This window comes from Leptonychotes weddellii, chromosome 3 (genome assembly GCF_054177405.1).
Source record: "Leptonychotes weddellii isolate Sample4059 chromosome 3, ASM5417740v2, whole genome shotgun sequence".
NCBI lineage: Eukaryota > Metazoa > Chordata > Mammalia > Carnivora > Phocidae > Leptonychotes > Leptonychotes weddellii.
Genome location: NC_138371.1, coordinates 98779754 through 98802781, shown reverse-complemented (window position 1 = coordinate 98802781; position 23028 = coordinate 98779754). Strand labels below are relative to the sequence as shown.

Below are 23028 nucleotides of genomic sequence, written 5' to 3'. Positions count from 1 at the left end.
TGGGATGCGGCACCCCCCATGCCGGGAGAAGGTTGCCCATGACCCCGTGCTCTTCTCCTCGGCTCTGTGCAGCCCTGAGGTTGCTCTCCTGCCTCGGGAGAAAAGGCCTTTCTTTATCCACCCACCCCAGGCCACTTGTGCTCAGCTCTACCCTCCTCTGCCGGCCCACACCTGCTGGCCCAGCAGCTACTAATGGAATGTCCATAGTGGCACAGCAGGGCCGGGTTGTGCCCTTGAGAGTCCTGCCTGCCAGGCCAACCCACACACAGGTCTCACTTTCCCCTGGGGAAGCAGTGGGCAGCTGCCTCCCGGGTTCACTGCAAGGGCACTGGGAGAGAATAAAGACCCCACCAATTTCTAGCCAGTTCCTGGAATGCCTCCACCACAGAACCACCCCTGGACTGGCAGCTTTGTCTTTTGTTAAAATATTTCAAGCCACAGGACCATTACTGCATTGTGTGTTATAGTTGACTAGGTCCTTTCAAATCCGTTCCCCGTCTTCATTCAAGAGAGACTACTCTCCCTCTTTGAGAGGAAATAAAGTAAAGCTCAGAGAAGCTAAGTGACTTATAAGAATTCACACAGCCAGCGGTAGCAGGTGGAGCAAGACTGGGACATAGGTGTCTGATTGCTTTGTGAGTGCACTGTTTGTACCACAGAATCTCATTCCTCGGGTCCTTAAGTGGGGGACAGGATGGGGGTGATGCTGAGGAGCTGATGCTAGGACTGTAGGGTCACCAAAAGGAAGAAACTTTGCCACTGGCCCTACATTCTCCTGTACCTTCCTGTAAACACATGTGCATAGAGATACACACACACATGCACACACATATGCCCTTTACCTTCCTTGCAGTCCTCAGCAACAGACTGGTGTCACCGCCAGGTTCAAGGCAAGGAGGAGCTCTCTTGGGTTCTAGTTTGGCCTGGGGCAGGGTGAACAGACATTTAGTCTATGGACCCTACTGACCTCACAGAGATAGCTGGAAACAAATGTGAGACGTGCTGCCTACAGCATCTTTGGCCTCGGGCATGCTTTCGAAACTTTTTCCTATGCCACCAGTTTTCAGACACTGCTCCCATCTCTTTGCCTCAGTCTGGTATTTCTGCAGTACACCTGACTATCGGCAGTGTGTTCTGCTTCTCAAGGCCTCTTCTGTCTGTGCTCTCATCCGAGGTCAGTGCAATGTTCAGGCCGGATCCCCTTAACCACCCTCCTCATGTGGCAGACAGGGACACACAGGTCTAAAGAAGTCAGCAAGGTTGTTTTGATGATTTGGGGTTTGGGCTCAGCATTGCCTCTTTCATGCCTTCCCCCTTTGAGTCCATCTAGAATCTATTAACAAAGACAAAAATCGATTAGTAAGCCCATTAATAAAGGCAACCTTCTCTCTGGCAGGTTATCGATGCAGCACCTACATGTACCAGTGGTTAAATTCAGGGCCGGTTTCCAGATTTGACCCCTGTACACACCCCTCTTCACTCCCAGCCGATTACATCATCTGGGGTCCCTTTATAAGTTCCAAGTCTTCAGGTACCCCTTGGGAAGCAGGTGACACAAGCCATGAGACCTTCAGCTTTCTAGCCACTTCTGGTGTATCCAGTCCAGAGCACCACTTTCAGATTACCGTAATTCAGTCTGATGCACTTTGATTTTGATCCAGTGAGCACCACCTGTGTGCAAGGGACCACACAGGAGATACAGGGGACACAGACCCTCTCTTCAAAATGTCTTCAGCCTAGTTGGGGAGCAAGACCCAAGAACATCAGAGTGCAAAGGAATTCAAAATACCCTTCAAGCCACTGGCCACACCTGGCTGTGCAGGTCCCCTCTGGAATAAAGGTCATGTGTCCTGAAACTCCAAAACAAGTAGCTTCTCATCTAGGGTCTCCACCCCACACACACACACACACACACACACACACACACAAAGTAGTGTCACAGCTACAAGTCTCCACTGCAATTATTTTCAGCAGAAATAGTATTTCCACAAAATAAATTCTTAGATGAAGTCTGGAAATATAAAAGAGATAAGAGCCTATCTGATGTAGTTGAGTTAAGGATGAGAGGTGGGTGACCACACTCCAGGGGCCCCTTGTGATGGTTCACTCTCTAGTTATCGCTGGACACCAAGGGCTTCGTGTAACCCAGTCTGCAAACTCCTTCCTGCCTAGTGCCTGGTGCCTAAGCCAGAGTGGTTCATTGACATCCAGTCACTGTTGGTTGTCAGTGATGATACTTGGGAGCTTGGATCTCAGTATCTTTCCGTTGTAGACATTTCCATTCCATGAAGCCATAAAATGTTTTCACTGTGGTTAAATGTTTGCCTACAACCAGACTGTAATGTATGCCCAGGTGTCAGTCACTCTACCAATTAATTCCATGAGGACAATTCTTATCAAACTTCAGAACCCCAATGCTCAGATTCCATGAAGAAAATCTGAGAAGTAGGAAAGGAAACTGGACAGAAGAGTTGATTATGAAAGCAATTTATGCACAAATTTTTACTAAACACTATACATTCCTGGTTCATCAGTAGAAACATCCATCCTTCTCTTCTGCCCTAGAGATTAAGGAAGAGGCAAATAAAGTATAAGACAAGATTCCTGCCCTCAAAGCATTGTTGGGCTTCTTGGAGCAGCAAGACACACATCGTAACAGGAAAAAAAAGCAACCAATCCTCCTAGGGAGACATTTCTTATCACGAGAATTCAGGTTTCAGATCAAATTGCCTATGTCTTGTGATTATTCACTGAAATAGCTAAATAGATATCTAGCTATCTAAAGAACAACTTAAAGTAATATAGCTCCCCAAATGTAAATTATGACCTAATATTAGCTAATATTGGTAGGTAATTATTAAATTATGGTAAATTTCTACTTAGCTAGATACAATTTTATCTTGGAAACAAGTTGTCAAAGATCAATGTTGATTGTTGAGAATGTTCTAACTTCAGGGAATGACTTCAGTAAAGACAAATTGCAAGATGTAAAAAGGAAGAATATCATGTAAATATACGGGGTACCCACGCTATGCAGGGTGATCTGGCCTGTCTGAAGAGCTGAGCAAATCTTTGCTGGTCATACTCACCAGTAGCCACTGTCCCTAACTGTGAGGGGGGTGCTGTGGGTGGTACCCCCATCTTCAGGACACAGGACATTGCTGTGAGTGGCAGGGGCATCCAACCCCTAGGCTATCTTTTAACCTCTGCACACCACCACCATTCATATGTGCAGAATATAGTGAGTTTCCAAGGAGAACAAAGTTTTCTTTCACAGGAGGAGGGAAAGAAAGTTGGTTCAAATGGGCTTTTTAACTACATTTCCTTGTATCAGGCTCTGGTAATTCCCCCTAGGACATTTCCTATCTAAGAATCATGGAGCTTCCTAAAGACCTTTTGGAACATGCTATTTTAAAACTGATAAGAACAGATACTACACTTGATCTTAGTGAAATGATATTTGTAACTCACTGAGAAAACAAACAATGCTGGAAAAAGTCAAAATCCATCTTGGAGGACAGTCAAAGGGGGACAGAATCCACAGTTTTCCTTCAAAGTTCAGAAACCCTGAGGCTGTGTTTCCCATTCAAGAGCACTTCTGGGCCATTTATTTCCTGAGGCTTTGGTCTCCGCCTGCCTATTTTCACTGTTCTTTCTTCCCTCTGTTTCCAGGGTGGTGCTTTTGGGATAACCCAACTCTGAAGTTGTACCGCCTTGGAGGCACAATTATCTGAGTTCCTGGCCTTATCTTGCCCTCCTTGTCCAGGGGCTGTGGGAACAGAAGTCTGACTGTCTGGGCAGATAAAAGGCTGACCTCTCACTGCCCTGGCTCCTGCCTCCTGCCTCCAGGGTCCCCCATGGTTCTCCTTTGAGCTCCCGTGAGAGGGCCCTCTGCAAGAGGGAATGAGCACAGGGTGGCATTCTCCTCTGTCTCAGTTCATGATATCTCCTTCTGAGCCAACAACACCCCACTCAGGGATGCTCAGACTGCAGCAGGACACTTCCCAGACCTCCTCTGGCCTCTCTGCACCAAGCCCTTACAATGCAGCCAGCTCTGGCCATTTATCCTGTTCTGGGACCCAATGCCCCAAGGGCTCAGGATTCCCTGAAAAGTCCCTCTGTGACAGGGCCTGGACAATTAGTGCAATTGGCCAGAGAAGATACATAGAGCCAAGTCAGAAAGGCCCAGGCCACTGCCCTCACCAGCACAGATGGCTTTGACCCTGTGTAAGGTTTAACTCAGAAGCAGGACCCCACCCCTCCTTGCCACATCGCCAGCTACTGTTGGCTCCACCACTAAGCCATGAGGACAACCTCAGGATAGTGATCTCACCCCCTTTGGTCTCTATGTCCCTGATGTTTGTGTACCCGCCACCCCACGGGATGTCCAGGATGCAGTGAGCCCCATGTGCCACCAGACTCTTTAATCTGTAGAAGGTGGCCACGGCAGTGGACAGCGAGCCTACATTCGAACAGCTGTGCATTGCGCAGGTGAAAATTCAGGCCTTCAGTGTGATAGACCTGGGTTCACGGTGCAGCTTGGCCACTCAATGGCTTCCTCCCTGTGGACACCTTAAAGGCCCAGGCTTAGCATGGGACAAATAGTAAGTATTAGCCTGAGTGGGAAGAGAGAGACTCAGTGATACAGAGACTTAAACCAGGGGTCTGCAAACTAAGGCCCACAGCTCCAATCCAGTCTGCCACCTGTTTTTATAAATAAAGTTTTATTGGAACACAGCTACTCCCATTCATTTGTCTATGACTGCTTTTTTGTAAGAGACCATATGGCACTCAAAGCCTACACTATTTACCACATGGCCCTTTATCAAAAACGTGTGTCAACTCCTGGCTTAAACCAACAGGGGAATCTCTAATGGCTCAATTTCCAGGACTAGAGCCCATCTGGGCCCCATTGCCTCTCTCCAGGGAAACCACCACCCCACTGATGAATAAGAAGCCATGGAAGAAAGACCTGCAGTCAAGGTCAAGGACCAGACATCAGACAGGGAGGCCCACGTGGGCCAAGCTGGGGACACACAAAGTGCCTTGGTTCCCATAACTTGATCTGCCAGTGCCCAAGCCACCAAGGAGAGGGCCACTCTTGCAGTCTTCACTGTCTCTTGTCCTCCAGTCACCCCTCTGTCAGTACAGGCACTTGGGGCTCTGCTGCTGCCCTGCAGAAAATTCTCACCTCACCCTGACAGGGGTGGGAGGAAAGGCAACACATAAGACAGGCTCCGTCTGGGATCTGTAGCTGCGGGGCCAGCCAGCTCACTTCCCAAGTTCAGAAAACAGTGCTTCTCATCCACAGCCCAGGCAAGGAAGAGGGATAACTCTCCACATGGCAGGGGTTGGGCCAGGTGCATTGTCCCAGACCTTATTGAAACCTCTCACCCCCTCAGGAGGTTATCACCTCTCTTTTCAGATTTGGAGCTGGATACTCAGGAGTGTTTTCGCATTCGACCAGTTATAAAATGGTGGATCCAAGTTCAACCTTAGTGTCCCTGAGTCTACACCCATGTTCTTTGCCTACGCCACCGACACCAGTTAGCTGGTAGGCCAGGAATCACATTCCATGGCCATGTATTGAGGACCAACTGTGTGAGGTTCTAGGGATATGACAGTGAACAAACTAGCAGTAATCACAAAAGGGAGCTTATATTCTATGGGGCTTGGACAGATAGACACTAGACACATGGGCATAATGCTCAGTACATCAGACAGTGCCAAGTGCTAGAGAAGACAATCAAATCAAGAAGGGAGATAAGGAAGGCCAGGGATGAGGGACGTATCATTTTATTTAATTTTTTTGTTTTGTTACATAAATGAATTCATTTATTATAGGATAGCAATGTTTCAAATGGTGGAGCTTCTACTGGTCTTTCAACTCCTTCAGTATTCTGTCACTTCTGTGACGGCAGAAGTGGTGTTGTAGGTCTAGGTGCCACTGGCTACGGTTTTCATGCAGGAGCCACAATGCCAGATCCCCACAGCTCGTCTTTTCATCTTGGTTTTTCCATAGAAGGAGCAAGTGTACTTGGCGTGCTGGCTTAGTTCAGTCTTCTCCACCATTTTCCTGAGGAAGCACCATAACGGCTCCCATATTTACCCACAATTCAGACCTTCTTGGTGCGTTTAGCCATGTCACCACAAACTAGGTCTGAGCCCAGAGAGGCAAGGGAGGTACCATTTTAAAGAGCATGGCCAGAGAAGTCTTCACTGGGAGAGATGATGTTTGAGAAAGACCTAAAGGAAGCCAGGGAGTCAAACAGGAATATCTGAGAGAGGACATAATAGGTAGAGAGCATAGCAAGTGCAAAGGCCCTGAGGTAGAAGGAGGCCTGGCCTGATCAAGGAACAGCCAGGAGGCAGTGTGACTGGGGGAGGAGGGTGGGAAGTGGTAAGAAGGAGATGAAGACCGACAGGGGAGGTGGCAGAAAGACAATGGGACTATCTCCCAGCACCTGTTGTAGCAGCTGGAATTCCACTATCCTCCCAAATTTTGGGGTCTCCAAACCTCCTACTAGAATGCTTCTGACCCTGATAGAGGAGCCCTTGAGCATCTCAGCTAATGCTCCAGCAAAAGACTAAGAGCGAGGCCCTGGATGAGCCATGGCATGTGGTGAGAGTGCGTGGGAGGGGAGAAGAAGGTAGGGACCTCCTGAGGAGTGCCTGAAACACAGGAAGATGGGAGACAGGGAGGTACTGGAGTACCAAGACCCCCATTTGTCCTCAGCTGTCCTGAGAGATGCCTTAGTTGAGTGCACACAGAGGCCAGCTTCCAGAAGCCTCTCTGAAATTGCTGGTTGCACCTTCTGGGTCTGAAGGTTTTCTGCAGGGACTGAGTATGAGTGTAGGGCCCGGGGCCCCATGCACCTGCAGTTCACAGGGCACTCAGGCCCCTGATGGAGCAGCTTGGAGCAAAAGGATGTGGATCAGCCCCTCACAGGCAGCTCTGGGTCCATGGAAACCCTGGGGGTACCAACCCAGCATAGAGCACAGAGCAGCAACCTTCTCCCCTGAGGTGGATGGTCTGGCCTAGAAGAGGGTGAAGAGAGAACTGTTAAAGGGTGTGGACAAGGGTGGTCCATCCTGCTGCTTCTGGGGTCCAAGCTGCCACCTTGCTGGAGAAGAAGGTCCCCGTACCATGTTCAGCCTCACCCAGTCTTCCCTGGAAGAATGAAAGTAAAGCCCAGGAATGCAAACTCCTTCTCCTGGAAATCAGAGAACTGAAGAGACCAGCTCAGGCTCAGACAGCTCAGATTAGAGCCCAAGATTCCACCACCTCAGGCTCTCCCCCCACCATCCCCACCACCCATGTGCAAGATAGAAATTAATACAACTTCCCCTGCCCAGGCAAGTCGCACTAGCAGTCAGGTTCATAAGAATGGGAAAGATGTTGAGAGGTTATTTGCACCTGCTTTATATCTGCACACTTTTCTGTTTAGTCTGATAAGCAGTCCAGACAGCAGTTCAGTTAAGTGACCAAAGCCGCTTAAATATAGACACAGGAGTTTGTCCTGTGTGCCTCCTCCCCTCAGATAATATGATCCCAGCACGAGAATCCGGCTTCTACGGAAGTGACCGACTTTTCATCTTCACCTGAGGACCCTGTTGGAAATCAGGCCCCCTGGGCAACTGTTGGTGCTTGGAATCACCGGCACATAGCAAAGCCGCTCACACTTCCGATCTCACTCTGTCCTCGCCCAGCCTGGTACAGCGGAGGGTGGAGGGGTGGAGAGGGCATTAGCATTTATCCAATGCTCTCTGTACCAGGGTGCCAGGGCGAGCTGTTCATGTGCGCATCAGGAAGGACAGTGCTGTTACACACCTGCTTAGAAGAGGAGCCTGGGGTCCTCACACAACACAGTAACCTGAATGTTCCTGGAAAAGATGTAAAGTCTGTCTCAAGGGCACACTGATAGCACCTGGTCAAGCCAGCACTAGGATTCAGGTGTAACTTGATCCCATAACCTTTGCAACTCTCCAGGCTCATGGGCAGGCAGGCAGTATGCTCCTCTCTAGGACACCAAGCACTTTATGTGCCACAGTTCTAAGGAAACAAATGCTTCAAGCTTAAGCATTACCTGCTCCCCCCAACACACGTGCGCGCACACACACACACACACAGACACCCAAGTCCGGAGATCTGAAAGGCAGTACCCACCCTCACTGAGCTCAGGTCTCTGTAAGCTTCAGACCCAGTGTGCATGAGGGTCCCCACTCACTCTTGCATAGGGAAGCCTGTGGTGCCTTGGCAGGAGCCCCTCTCCATCTGTACCAGTAGGGCTTGGACTCACAGGCAGGCAGCCAGCTTGACTGTGTCTGAGTGCAAGGACATCATATTTCTTCCGAGGGCCTTTTTCCCTCCCTTTCATTCACACTGAGGGCAATGGAACCTTCACCCAGGCCTGCCTCTGATAAGGCTCTAGGCGGTAAGAAAGCAGAGCTGGGCCTTTTATCAGGCAGCTGCAGGGAGATCCGGTGCCCGACCTGGTGGGCCTGGGGCTGATAAAGTGGGTCTGGGCCCAGCCGCTCACCAGCTGCTTTCTCAGACCTGTCCCCAGGGCCCATCCCCTCAGAAACAGGGGCAGTGAGACCCAGGAAGTGTCTTTCCATTCCTAAGCACCAAATAGACTTCTGGTGGCCACAGGCAGCCGGACCCCATGAGGAGCAATTGAGGTAAAGGTTTGGCAAGGAGGGTTGATGGGGAAGGGGATGCTAGAGGGTTTTGGGGGAAGTGGACATGGCAGTGAGTGCTGCATTTCAATCTGGGCCACTGAGAAGAACTTTCTCTCAGTAAGCTTTTGATAACCACTGACTTACTATGTGCAAGCCACCTTGTAAAATGCCAGGATACTGAGATGAAGATGCCATGGCCCTCCCTGCACCCGCAGAGTTGTTTTGACATACTTGGTGAGTCTGACCATAGTAACAGGAGGTCACTTCCACTGGGAGGTCAGGACAGACATCCTCCTTGATGTGTAGACATTCGTTCCCCAGGTAGGCCAGGTGGAGTGGACATTTCAGGCAGAGGGAACAGCATGAGCCAAAGCCTAGAGGTGTGAAATAGAATTAGAATCCTTGTGACGTACAATGGGCTCACGTAGGACAAGCAGGAAGGTTGTGAACATGTGAGATAATGTGAGAATTCAGGCTAGCTTGTGCCTGTGGCTCTGCGCTGGTGCCCAGGAGATCCTAGGGTTCTCCCCGAGGTGTATCCCCCTTAGAAAACTCCCAATCTATCTGGTGAGCTGACAAAGAACCGAACAGTCTATGGAGCTGTCTTGCAATATTTGGGACATACTTATACCAAGAAATTTGTTGTTGTTTATCTAAAATTCAAATTTAACTGGTGGTCTGCATTTTTTTTGGCAACCCTAGGAGGACGGGACCTGGGCATGGGTGTTTTTTAAAGGGTCCCATGTGATTCTGATGTGCAGCCAGAGTTGAGAACCACAAACAAGAGGCTCCTGCTTTGAGGCAGGAACCCCATACTCAGTGCCTCAACTCCCAGGCAAGGTGCCTGGGTGCAAAGCCCTCTGGATAAATGGAGCACTCCTAGTCTTAAAAAGCATCCTTATTTCAAGCATTGTCAAGATCCCCTTCTTACTCGGGGCTCCTGGGTGGCTCAGTCGTTAAGCATCTGCCTTCGGCTCAGGTCATGATCCCAGGGTCCTGGGATGGAGCCCCGCATCAGGCTCCCTGCTCGGCAGGAAGCCTGCTTCTCCCTCTTCCACTCCCCCTGCTTGTGTTCCCTCTCTCTCTCTCTCTCTCTCTGTCAAATAAAAAAAAAAAAAAAAGATCCCCCTTCTTACTCATTCATCCCATCCATACATGGATGCCTCCCACAATCGTTAAAAACCTATTTTTTATGTAAATTTGAAAATCTGAAACACATCCTAGTATTTAATACTTTAAGTGATGTATTTATTTTGTAATAATTTATTTTACATAATTACAATATAATTATGGTATAATTATGGAAGTTATTCATTAACTGTATATATTTTAATACAAAATAATAAATAATTGTTCATAGCCCTCCTACCTCTTCTATCACACCATCTCCTTCACTTAACTTCTAATCACTCTCCTGTCAGAACTTCAAACTCTCTAACCCTCAAGACTCCTAGCCTTGTCAAGTGTGACTTGCTGGACCCCCCCCACCTCACACCTATATCTCTCTGCTCATGTCCACTACTCTCAGTCTTGTTAGTCTCTCATTGTGTCATGCTGATCCTTTCTCAGTGGCTTCCAAGTGCTCTTCTAAACTTGGAAGAGAAAAGGCTCTCCTCTCCATCCCTGTACTACTTCAGAATTTCTAGAGAATCTCCTTTTCCATAATCTCTCACCTGTTCATGTCCTACAATACAAGATGTAGTTTCTTTACCTGACCTTTAAGATTCTCTACTTCCTGGGACACCTGAGTGGTTCAGGCGGTTAAGCATCCAACTCTTGATTGCAGCTCAGGTTATGATCTCAGGGTCCTGAGATCGAGCCCAGCATCAGGCTCCATCATTGTCTCTCTCTCTCTCTCTCTCTCTCTGCCCCTCCACCACCTCTCATGCTCTCTGCTCTCTCTCTCAAAAAAAAAAAAAAAGGACTCTCTTCTTCCCATAATGAGGTGAATAATGAAGTTTATTAATGATATTGAATGTGGTAGTGTTGGTGGAAGAAGCAATAAGACATGGAAAAGGAAGAGAGGAAAGTAAACCCAAGATATGTACTGGATTTAGCCATTCATATATCTCCTTCCTTCTCCTAAAAACATAGCTTCTATATTTCCCCCCAAAATAGATATTTGAAAGATATAGAATTAAAAATTGCATTTTTAAAAATATGAAACCATCCCTGCTAAACAGAATAAAATTATTTGAAATCTGCTCTTAGACCATCTGGCATATCTGGGAGTCCTAATCCTAACTAGTCAAACAGATCCAACTCTATAACAGGCTGATGTGTCTTTTGGTAACTCTGTTTTCACTGTTACATGGTTTGCTTAAGAAAGTAATAGATCAGTCTGACAGAATAGTACAGTGTGTCTGCACTTACCCTTTTCCCCTAAGATTATGTGTTAGATTTCAACCCTGCATTTGATATGCTAAGATCCCTGATGAGGAAAGATGCATAAAGTCTCCTGTCCATATCAGCTGTATTAAAACATCCAATTCACCACTCCTGTTGGTCATGAAATATAACCAGTTATTGGACTTTAACCTACCTGCAAAATTCCAAAGTGAAACAAAGTCTAAGTTTGTTGGCTTTCTTGATTGGTCTCCAGGGCATTTATCACTTTCTGTGAAAGAAACATTTAATTTAGATGGCAGTTGATTTGTGTCATGGGATTTCAACTGACAGGAGGAAGAGTTATGTATGTGTTTATAGCTTCTTTGCTTTTAAAAGATTAATGTTAGGGAAATATAAATCACAAGATCTGAACGGGGGGCTGGGAAGACAGAACAGGAGTGTGCCAGGGTGATGGATTGAGATGTATTATAGAGCATCTTCATCAGCCAAAAATACAGTGGGAGGATGCGGTGGAGGGGTGGTGGGGTGGGTGCAGTGAAGAGAAATAACTTTTCCTCCCCAAGCACAAAGACAGCACAGGGGCTTGACTGGAGGCAGCCAGCTTCCTGGCTCTTGTGCTGGATGCAAAATGAGGTGAACTGGTGACTTCCTAAAGCCCCTTTTCTGCCCTGATACCCAGAGGACAAAGGAAGGCTAATAGCAGAGTGGGAAGCATCTGGAAAACAACTATCCCAGGAGATAAACAAGCATTCCCTACCCCTCAATTCACAAGCACTGTCCCCCTCTGCTTCCCCCATAGGGGCCCTGCATCTAGGAGCCATATGTACGTACACACAAATGTGCAGGAGCTATGCTCAAATAAGTGGGAATGATAAGAAGAGCTTGCATGTGTTGGGCATTGCCTCTCTTGGAGCCATGCAGGTGCATCCTTCTGTATTGGTGAGTTAGCTGAGCATTAGAGAAGGTCACATGCAGGTGGGACTCAGGAGCCAGGACCTATAGCCATACCTCTCTGGCACCACAATCCACACTCCCTGTGCTGTGCATCACAATGCCCCCTTCAATCACTTTAAGATGATTTCTGTAGAGCAGGGTGTTGATGTGCATTTGCCCTTCTCTTCATCACTGCCCCAAGCAATACACTCCCAATATAAAGGTCAAAATATACCCTCCCTTTCAAACATTAGTCCAGCTTAAAAAACAAACCCCAGAAGTATCATTCACAATGCTAGCTAACAAGTATTGCATATAAAATCATACTGCACCATCTATATACATCATCTCATGTCATCCTCACAGCTGCCCTCTGAGGTAGGTTCTTTCATGATCCACTGCATGTGTAAGAACAGTGAACCTCAGCACACCTCAGCCCAGGGAGGGGAGAAAGCCTTATCCCTTGGTGTGGGTGCCCTCACTGGCTTGGGAGGAGGAGAAATATTCCAGGGAATAGAAGAGGAGCCATGCATGCCTCCTACTCCTGTGGCTTTCCTTCCTTCCAGAATCCCCACCACAGTCCTACCCTTCTGGTCTATAATCTGGAGGTCCAGCTATCTCAGAGCCACTTTGGCCTCCCTTAGCACATCTTGGGGGAAAGTGGTCTTGTCTGTCTTTAGAATGTGGGCACTCATGCCCTTATCTGACAGGCACTACCTGAGGCTTTGAACCAAGATCCCCAGGCAGTAGGAGTCCCCTCTACCTCCTGTTCTCCCCACCCTGCTCCTATCCCAACAGGAAAGGGCTCTGCCGCTCCTGTCTCTCAAACCCAGTGAAGGAAGGAGAAAAACACTTTTCCACATCCTGTTCGCCAACTGATGGGCCTTCTGGAAAGCCGATAACAAAGCATGGCTAACTAAATCATCATTATTTACACATGCAGCCTGATCGAGGACATTTAGTCATGTAATTAAGTACCTAATTATGCTGAAAATGCAATTATATGATTTTTTAAGTGAATTAAGTCCTCCAGAGAAGTGGTAAGGATTAGTGCATGTGATCCAGCTGGGATCATAGAGGGCACGTCAGTGTGACCCTGGGCTGTGCAGAGACTGAGTGATCGGTACTTGAGTTACTTGTGTGAGCACATGCACACACACACACACACACACACACACACACCCACCCAGAGTCGGTTGGCTTCACTTCTGTGTCCCCAGGACTCCACACTTGCCTGCTACATACCAGGAGCTTAATAAATGACATCCATTAATATCATTGAAAGCTTAGGGTGCATCTGTGGAAGGACTGTTTAATGGCTGACTTGGAGACTCTTAAGGAGGTTATTTATTTAACATGTGAGAGGCAGGTGTGCAGAGAAATGATAAAAGAGTCAGCTGGGACATGTCAGAGGATATTTTATGCAACATCACTTATTTGTTCACGTAGCATTGTGTCAGATGTTGAGGTATATAAAATACAGTCCTTGCCCTCTAGTAGTTAAAAATCAGTGCGGAGACAGACAACTGCAAAGCATGTTAATGGTGATTTGAACAAGTTGTTCAGCAAACTGCAGCCTTCAGGCTAAACCCAGCCTCTGGCCTGTTTTGATAGAGTCATGGTTTTTACATTTTTAAAATATTGTTAAAAAAAAAAACAAATAAACCAACAAATAAAACAAAGAAGAATATGAACAGAGACCACATGTGGTCTATGTAAAGCCTAAAATATTTATGAGAAAACTGGCTGCCTCCTGCAGGAATAGAGGAAGGAGCACATAGGCCCTTTGCAGAAGTCAGGGAAGGCCTCCCAGAGGAGGTGACATGATCTAAACTTGTTGGCAGAACAGGAGTTTGCAAAGGCCCAGAGTTGAGATGGTATGGTGCATGCTCAGGCCTCTCAGGAGCTTCCTTCCAGCCAGGAGGCTGAAACATGAAAAGCAAGGATAAAAGGCAAATTGAGAGGATTTGTACCTGAAATAAGGGCTGTAGGCATCCAGAAGTTCTGAAATGTCAGGCAGTGGAACTTGGACTAGATCAGCAGAAGAACCAACAAGCATCTGGCCAGACCCAGAGGCCTGCACCCAACATCGATCAGAGGGAAGGGACAGACGTCTCAGCTTCTCAGGCCCCTCGTGGCCTAGATGCCACTGACTTTAGCCTTTGAATCATCAGAAGGTCCCTCTGGGGACTGAATGACTGGGGAGAGAAGAGCGGCTGGACGGAAGAGAGAGACACACACAGACAACTTTGAGAGTGCCCCGGGCCTCCCACACACAGACACCAAGGACACACATGTCCCAGCCCTCTCCCCTGTGGCTCAGTGCTTCCCCCGCTGACCAGGCCCTCAGCGCTGCCTGGCATCTCTGTCCCTAAGCCCCTGACCGCCTCACCAAGTCCCCTCCCCTCAGCCTCTTCTCCCATGGGGGAGGATCAGCCCGGCTCCCTGAGGATGCTGATTTTCTCCCCCACGTTCTTGCACCACAGGGCAGAGTGTGGAGACAGAAGCTACTTGCAAGGCACTGCTACCCGTTTCACCCTCAGAGCCCCTTCCTGCTAAAAAGCCCACATCCTGTTCTCTGGGCTGAGGCCATTGCCTCTGCTGCCTCTCTCACACACGGCCACCGTCATTCTTAATGCTGTGCACACACACAGGGGACTTGCCTCAACTGCAATTCACATCAGCCACCAGCTCCTATGGTCACTCACTGGCAGGGGACACTGCGAGTGACCCCAGTCTCCATTTCAGTCAGCCTGCCTTCCAAGGGCCCCCGGCACTCCTAGCTCGTGCCCATGTCCACTCAGGCAGTTCTTCAGCCCAGGGGCGCCCTTGCCTCTGCAGCCTGGCCACTTCCCTTCCTTTTTCACCTCCTCCCTTCTGCAGCTCAGATTCTGCAGCCCATCACTGTGGTCCTTTGTTGTATGTCCTCAACTCCTACCAGTAATCACTAGAAAGTATGTTCAAGCCCACCACTTCTCGCCTCTCCCACTAGAGTCCAAGCCACCATCCCCACCATGATCCCCTTCCCCTGCATAGTGTAATCCTGTCAACATCTCAGTTCCTGCCACTCCTTTGCTCAGAATCCTCCCATGGCTCCCATCTACCTCAGGGTAAGAGCTGATGCCCATACAGGGCTCTCAAAGCCCTACGTGGTCTAACCCCAGTTCATGCTCCAACCCTGTCTTCTACAATTCATTTCATTACGGCCACACCGGCCTTCTGACTGGTCCTGAAATATGCAGAGCTGCTCCCACCTTGGTACCTTTGCACTTGCTGCTCCCTCTGTGTGCAACACTGTTCCCCAGATACCCTCATCCTCCCCCCATTGCCTGGTTCAGGCCCCAGCCACATGCCACCTTCTTCCTGATGCCCTCCAGGCTGCACTGTTTAAACCTGCAGCCCCCACCCTGAGACCCATCCTCTTTTCTGCTTCATTTTTTCTCTTAGCACCACCTAGCACACTACAGAGCTTATTTATTTCTCCTTTGCATCATCTGTGTTTCCTCCCTAGAACGTGAACTCCAGGAGGACAAGACCTCTGAGCTATTCATCTACTGGTATCACCCAAGCTGGTTTGGGTTGAATGCTCTCTTTGTCTTTTCTCATTCTATCCTGTTGGCTCAGTCTAGATACATCCAACTGCTCCGTGCTGCATGCCTGCACCCAAACATGGCCATGGCTGCAAGCACACCCCACTCACTCACACACAAACACACGCTTGCACACTCACACTCACACACGCTCACACTGACCAGACCCACCTCAGCGCCATGACCACAGCCTGAGTGCACCGTCCAGCAAACCACCACCTTTCCCTGCCTCCACTCTCTCCAAGCCTCCCACATTCTGTAGAAGGCTCTGTTTCAGTTTATCTCACTGGAAAAAAAGAAAAAGAAGCACTTCAAGCACCAAAAGCACTTATAGAAATGTTTTAGTGGAGCTTTGCTGTGAAGGGCACGAGAAAGGGGCCAGGAGCAAGAGGGAGACAGGATATCAGGGGAGGTTTTCCTTTTCTTAAGCTTGGGGATGGTCATGTTGCCAGAGGTGATCTGGTGGAGGGAGCCGATTCAGTGATGCAGGGGAGAGGAGAGGATCTCAGCAGAGGTTAGTAAGAGATGGGTCTAGCACACATGCAGCCCATGGACAGCAGCAAAGGGAAAGCTGAGATCTTCCTGACACAGTGCTCCCTGCTTTCCTCCTGGTCCTCTGCCTTCTCCCTTCCAGGATGCTCTATGGAAGACCACTGACTCAGCTCTTACTCTTTTTCCTGCCCTAGGCTGTCAATGCCATTGAGACCCTGGAGGCCCCAGCTGGGTCTCCAGCCCTTATTTGTCCCCCAAGCCCCAAGCCCTGTGTACGGTGACTTGAAGGCTCTCTGGGCATAGCATCCCCCCCCAATCACACTGTTCCCCCCGCCCTGGTGAACGAAGACCCAACCTTCCCGCTCGGGCCAAAACCTTGACTCGTCCTCCTCTCTGTTTTCTTTTTTCTTATTTTTTTTTTAATTTGCTCACCCTACATCTAATCCAACAGCAACTCCCATGGACCCCAATTCCAGACATGTCTAAAATACCTCCGTTCTTCCTCAGCAGCGCCACCACTGTGCAGGCCTAAGCACCTGCCTGGGCCACAGCCGTAGTGGCTCCCAGCCTCACCCCCACGTCTGTCCTCAGCACGGCAGCCGTGGCGGTGCTGCTTAGATAAAACAACCCGAACAGCCCCGTGAGAGACCCTCCCTGGCTTCTTCCCACCCTCTCAGACGGAGGCCATACTTCCTTCTACGGTCGAGTGCCGCACCTTCTAGCCCCCCGGTCTCTGGCTCAGCCCAGAGCTCCCCAAGCCTGCCTGCCCCGGCCTTCACACTGGCCAGTGTCCAGCTGGAACACTCCTCTTTCAGATTCAGAATGAGCAAGGCCCATTCTCTCCCTGCTTCACCCTGTATGAATCGGCTCGGGCTGCTCCCACAGAGTACTGTGCTGTGGCCTGGAAGACTTCAATAGCAGATGTTTACATAGTGTTCTGGAGGCTGGAAGGCACTGACAGATCCTATATCTGGTGGGAGCCTGCTTCCCCATTCATAGATGCCCATCTTCTCTCTGGATCCTCACGTGGTGGGAGGGGTGAAGGAGCTCCCGGGTCTTTTTATAAAGGCATTAACCCCATTCGTGAGGGCTCCACCTCCCAAAGGGCCCACCTCCTAATACCATCCCAGGGAGGGCTTTCAACATATGAATTTTGGGAGAACACAAACATTCAGTCTCTAGTACCGCCCAAAAGCACTTCCTCCGAAAGGCCTCCCTGATCACTCTCTCTCTTCTCCTTTCTTTCTGTCTCATAGCATCTATCGCCACCTGGATCCACATTTTTCATGAGCTTTTGGCTGCTCCCTCCTCTAGAATGGAAGACCCTGAAGACAGGGCTTTGTGCTGTGCACTGTGAGATCCGCAGGCTCTAAAACAGGAACACAGTAGCCATTCAGAGACTTTTGCTGGATGAATGATTCTGGAATGAGCTTTGGAATTAGACAGACCTAGATTTCAATCCCACAGCTTATCCATCCACTGTGTGAACTCAGGCAAGTTACCCAACCTCTCTGAGCCTCAGTTTCCTCGACTGTAAACTGATAGACATTATAACATCACCTCAATGATTCCTGTGAGAAACGGGAACAACACATGCAATTGTAAAATGAGCCCCCAAAATGGTGACAATGACATCATCATCCACATCAGGAAAAAAGGGTTTCAAGTAGGAAAAGAGAGCCTCAGGCAATCAGGATCCCTGGGGAAGCGGACAATGTGGAGGCCAGAGGGGTGGCTGGCCCAGGCCTCAGGGTGTGAAAGGGAGAGCATATGAAGGCCACATGGACCCATGGGGGCTTGGGGAAGTCTGGGAAGGTGACCTTGTCTTGAGAAAAGCTTCAGAGGCAGCCAGATGCCCAGGGTCACTGCAGCCAGAGGCTTTATAACACCAGCCTCTGTTCTTTCCTAAGCTGAAGAGATCAGGTCTTCCCTACGTCCCCATGCCTGAAATCAGGATTGGAGAGAGTATCACTGGCCTACTTCCTGGGTGAGCACTGTCATTCTGAGCCTCACACCTCATTGAGAAGCACAGCTGCTCCTTACAGAATTATCTTCCCCGTCGTGGATCTTGCTTGCCATCCATGTGCTTGACCTTGGGCTAGAACAGTCACATAGCTGGGAAGCTCACAAGCCACCCATCAGTGGTAGGGCCCGTGACTGAGAGACGCCACTGCATCAGGCCAAGGAGGAGCCCTACAGGGCTGCAGGTCCCGGGAGGCTGGGTGTATGTGTGCATGTGTGTATGCCTGTGCACTCGTGTGTGTGTGTGTGGTATAATACAGGAATTTCCATGAAGACTCAAAGCTGAGGAAAGGGAACAGCAAGCACGCTTACATTCTAAACAGACACCAGACACATCCTAAGTGGAGTCCACACTCGGGCAAGCACGGTCACCCAGCTGTGGTCTCAGAGAGGCTGGATAGCCTCCCGGAGCATCCCTGAGGGCAGTTGTGGGAGAATACAGCACTGCATCGTCCTTGTCTCTCTAAGCGGCTTTCAGCATCTCTCTACCTCTGGCCAAGTGAGGAGGACCCGAGAGAGCCCCCAAAGCACGCAGAGCTGGTGCCACAGAGGAGCTGGCTCTGCGTCCGTCTGTGCAGCAGGGGCAGCAGCAGCACATCCTAAACCTCCCCTGCTCTGCAGGACCAGGCCCAGGGGAGCTGGGTGTGAACCGTCTTCAAAGCAGCCCACTCACAAGAGCATCATCCAGTCTGGACAGGGGCCTGCTGAGGGGTCAGTCAGCTCAAGGCCCACCGGGATCAGGGGCAGTGCAGCGTGGACACACCTGCCTCAACTCTTCCCAGAGGCCATCACTCTGCCCTCAGAAAGAGCCTGCCCAGTCCAGGGCTCCCCCACCAAGACCAAACAACAGGTGTTGCCCATTAGGTAGAAAGATGGTTCCCTCTGGCCTGGCATCTTCTTCCCACCTCAGCTCTGGAGGGGCTGAACTCAGAACTGATGGGAATTAAGGAGAACAGGCCAGGCCCCCTTTCCCCTGCTGGGCAGGCTGGTGGGAGCTTTTTAAAAACCATTTTATCTCATTGTGGTATGAACACTTACCATGGGATCTACCCGCTTAACAAATGTTCCAGGGTACCATACAGTTGACTGTGGGCACAATGCCGTATGACACAGCTCTGGAGTTTTCCACCTTCCTTTTCTGAAACTATGTTCATTGATTATCAAGTCCCCATTTACCCCCAGCCCCCAGCAACTGCCATTCCACGCTTGGATTCTGTGAATTTGACTATTTTAGATCGCTCATATAAGTGGAATTATGCAGCATCTATGCTTCTAGGACTAACTTATTTCACTTAGGAGCTTTAAAATGGGTATGAGACCAAAGCTTTTGTTGTAGACTGGACTCCCCCAGAAGGGACTGAAAAGTTATAGAATCGGCCCACGAGGCAGTCCCTGGCGAAGAGCAGCTACACAGAGCATGTTCTGGCAGCGCAGAGGGAGGACAGAAGCTGTGTCCCCATTGTAGGGCCCCATCGTTTCCCCCGCCTGCCTCTTCTACACCTCAACTCAGGGCCTCCCCGCAGCAGACATTACCTGTAGGAGACCAGAATGAAAATTACATTGTGACTGAGTAGTTGCTTTGAATATCCATGTGCTTAACTGGGTGAGAGAATGTGCAAACTTGCTAACAAAGCATTGCCATAGTCCATATGTATTACATTTCCCCTGAAATATAATGTGAAGTCACGGTGGCAGCCCCACACCAGCTCACAGAGCCCTCCTGGACAGATCAGGTAACAAGACAAGGCCAGATGGAAGGCTGTGTCCTGGGGCCAGGGCACCACCAGCTTGCATGGAAAGGGGAGGAATCCCGGGCTGGGCTGGTAACCCTGGGAAGCTGTGGATGCAGTGTAGGCGCTGTGGTCAGGGAGGCTGTCGAGCAAAGGAAGAACCAGATGGTGGTGACCAGGATGAGCATTCAAGGTCATTTCCAACCCAAAGCTGCTGGGAACCCATCAACTGATAAGTACATGCTCACTACAATGTCCACAATAGATGATATTAACTCCCCCAACACCCTCCCCACAGACATTTTGAAAGACGAGACATTCTGTGACCTTGAGGTGCAATCCCAACTCTCCTGAGGTTACAATGGTTGGCTTTCAGGGACTACAAGGATCTTCCCCGATTGAGCTTTCTGACACCCACACAGCTAAGTGTACCTCTCTGCAAGGCAAACTAGAAGTCATTGCTTCCAGACGCTAAACCCCACTACTTCTTTATAAATACAAGAATAGATACAGACTCCAAAAATGTAGGGGTTATATCACTGATGGAAGATTCGCTGTACTTGAAAAAGAGAAGCAAGAGATATGGATGAACATGAAGTGACGGAAGATGGCCACGGGGATAAGGAAAAAAAGAAGAGATGGAAGAAAGAGGAGGCCAAGAGGGGAAACTGAGTCTATGCATTTCCATTATAAGGTCCCTTCCGCTGAGACTGAAATTAGAGGGACAACCGAGGCCTCCCTTCAAAGAATCCTGCCCAGAGGACTCTCAACCAGTCTAGCAAGTGAGAGGGACCCTTCCAGTGTCTTTAGGAAAGTACTCAAATCCAGGGAGCCTTGCAAGGCCAGCTGAGTAGAACACCCACAGTGACTCGAGAGAAGCTATGCAGCTTCTATGAAGAAGCTTTGCAGGATCTATGTAGCTGTGCCATCACATTTCACATGTGAGGAAGCTGAGGTTAGAAAGGCCACAGAACTCCCCAGGACAGTCCAGGTTGGTCTAGGCAGGAGCTCGGGCACACTGCGGGACTGCCCCTTGCTCTGGATCTCACTCCTTCAGACACAAGCAAAACCTGTGGTCTAGCAGCTGCAGGATTTCTCATATCCAGGCTCTGACTCATTCCCTGAGAGGGCTGGAGCTTGCCTTTGTTTCCACCTGCAGAAACAAGGGTGTCCGTGAGGACTTTGGGGCTCAAGCCACATCTGGAACTCCCCCATACACATCTGCAGCCCAGGGAAAAGGCAAGATGAGCTGGGGTCATTGAATGCACTTGCAGTTTTCCCCAGTGTGCACCTCTTTATTGGAAGGGAAAATGTCTACCAAATCGGGCAAAGGGTATGTGAACACAGGACTCAGATCTTTGAGAAAGTACAGCCATAGTCCCACTGTCCAGTGACGACTCATGGTGGCTTTTGTGGGGAACACTGCAGAGGCATGCAGACACCCCATGGGGTGTGGGGCGGGGCAGGCAGGTGGGGGGAGTTAGGAGGGAACTTTGTGGACCTTATAGTCTGAGGCTTTGAAGATTCTGTGATGATAGCCAGTTCTGAAGATTCACTCCCATTTCTTGACCTTAAAAGTAACATGTTTATCATAGATGATTTGGAAAGTGCAGAAAACTGTATGTTAGGAGAAAACAATTCCACCCCTAATCCCCACCCACCAGCCAAAAGCCACTACCCCAACATGCTATTTCCTTTGATTCCTTTTTCATAGTTTTTTTTTAAATATTTAATGTAATTTATATTTACAGGATCCTGGTTTTTTTCCCCTTAAATCATACTGTAAGTATTTCCTCCTGTCACTAAGGATTTCCATGCATCACTGCAATAACTGCATAATATTCTATCATATAAGCATATCAGAATTTACATAACCAATTCCCTAATGTGGAACATTTAGATTGTTCTCTCTCTTTTATTTTCCATTTTAAACCAAATTGCAGTATACTTTCTTGAGCATGAATTTTTGTTTCTTTTTCAGATTATTTCACTAGGATCAATTACTAGAAATGGAATTTTTAATTCTCAGGGTGACACATTTGCCAAACAGTGTACGAGAGAATTAAAGGTGGCCGTTTTTTAAAATCTCACTTGGAGGCTATTTTGAAGTTGTTGGCAACGGTGATAATGGTGACGATGGTGATAAGCCAACAGCCAACCTGTGCTGGCTACTGCCCCAGGGGTTCATCACACACCACCTCACAAGGAGCCTACATAGCTGTGCCATCACATTTCACATGTGAGGAAGCTGAGGTTAGAAAGTCCACAGCACTCCCCAGGATGGTCCAGGTGTGGTCTAGGCAGGAGCTCAGATGTGCTGAGGGACTGTCCCTTGCTCTGGACCTCACTCCTTCACCTGTTCACTCCTGAGCTGGCTGACACAGCCAATATGCACAGGTAAGCCGGTAAGCAGGCACCCAGCTGTGAGCCTGGCAGGCGGAGTCTTCCTGCGCCCTCACTGTCCCCCAGTCTGGATGGAGCTGAGGCTGGAATAAGTGTATCCAAGGCCTTCTGTGCTCCAGTCACTTCTGCTGGAGCTCAGAGCTAGGACGCCAAGCAAACGCTGGTTGGGATACACTGTCCCCTCTTGGCTTCTCAAAATATCCCTAAGCATCCATTCCCTTTGCCACTTTGGTTCCCCAGACACCTTTCTTTGGAGAACCACTTCCCTGCTGCATCATCAGAGCCCAGGGATGCTGAAATAAATCAACAGAGGTTGTTTGTCCTTCCCGAGGTCTCACTGCAGGCACTCAGCATGCAAATGGACACCCAAGGGGCAGCTGAGACTTTCAAAGCTTCCAAAGAACAAGGCAAAGGAGACTACAGTCTCCTGATCAGGCGTTGATCAGAGGCCAAGTGCACCTACCAGATGCTGGCACAGGGCCCTCTGTCCTCTCACCCAGCTCCAGTCATGGGGGCAGCCAAGGGAGCCAGCGCAGGTGACAAATTCTCACAGTAACCACTATACCAGGTCTGAAACTACATCAGCTGGCTCCTGAAAGAAAGGACGCTGAGCTCAGAGTTGTGGCCAGGGCAGCTGGGAGTGTGACTTCTTATTTTCATTGCTAAGAAAGGACCATCCCCCCACAACTTCCGTTTACTGAAGCCTTATATCACCTCCTTGCAAAGAGGAGGTGTGTGATAGCTTTGGAACTGAGCGTGTGATCTATAAGCCACTCACTGTCATGAGCTCAGTGGTTCTCAAAGACAGGCTCCTGGACCAGCAGCAT

General features: G+C 49.2%; 1 pseudogene across 1 annotated transcript; it reads right to left on the bottom strand.

The window, feature by feature from the left end:
- Window positions 1-5799: 5799 nt before the first annotated feature.
- Window positions 5800-14193, bottom strand: LOC145720581 (large ribosomal subunit protein eL43 pseudogene; annotated as a pseudogene). Its single transcript, XR_014143658.1, has 3 exons — window positions 13938-14193; window positions 11225-11299; window positions 5800-9056 (listed from the first exon to the last, which is right to left on the bottom strand). The product of XR_014143658.1 is annotated as a large ribosomal subunit protein eL43 pseudogene (transcript).
- Between the last annotated feature and the right edge of the window lie 8835 nt (window positions 14194-23028).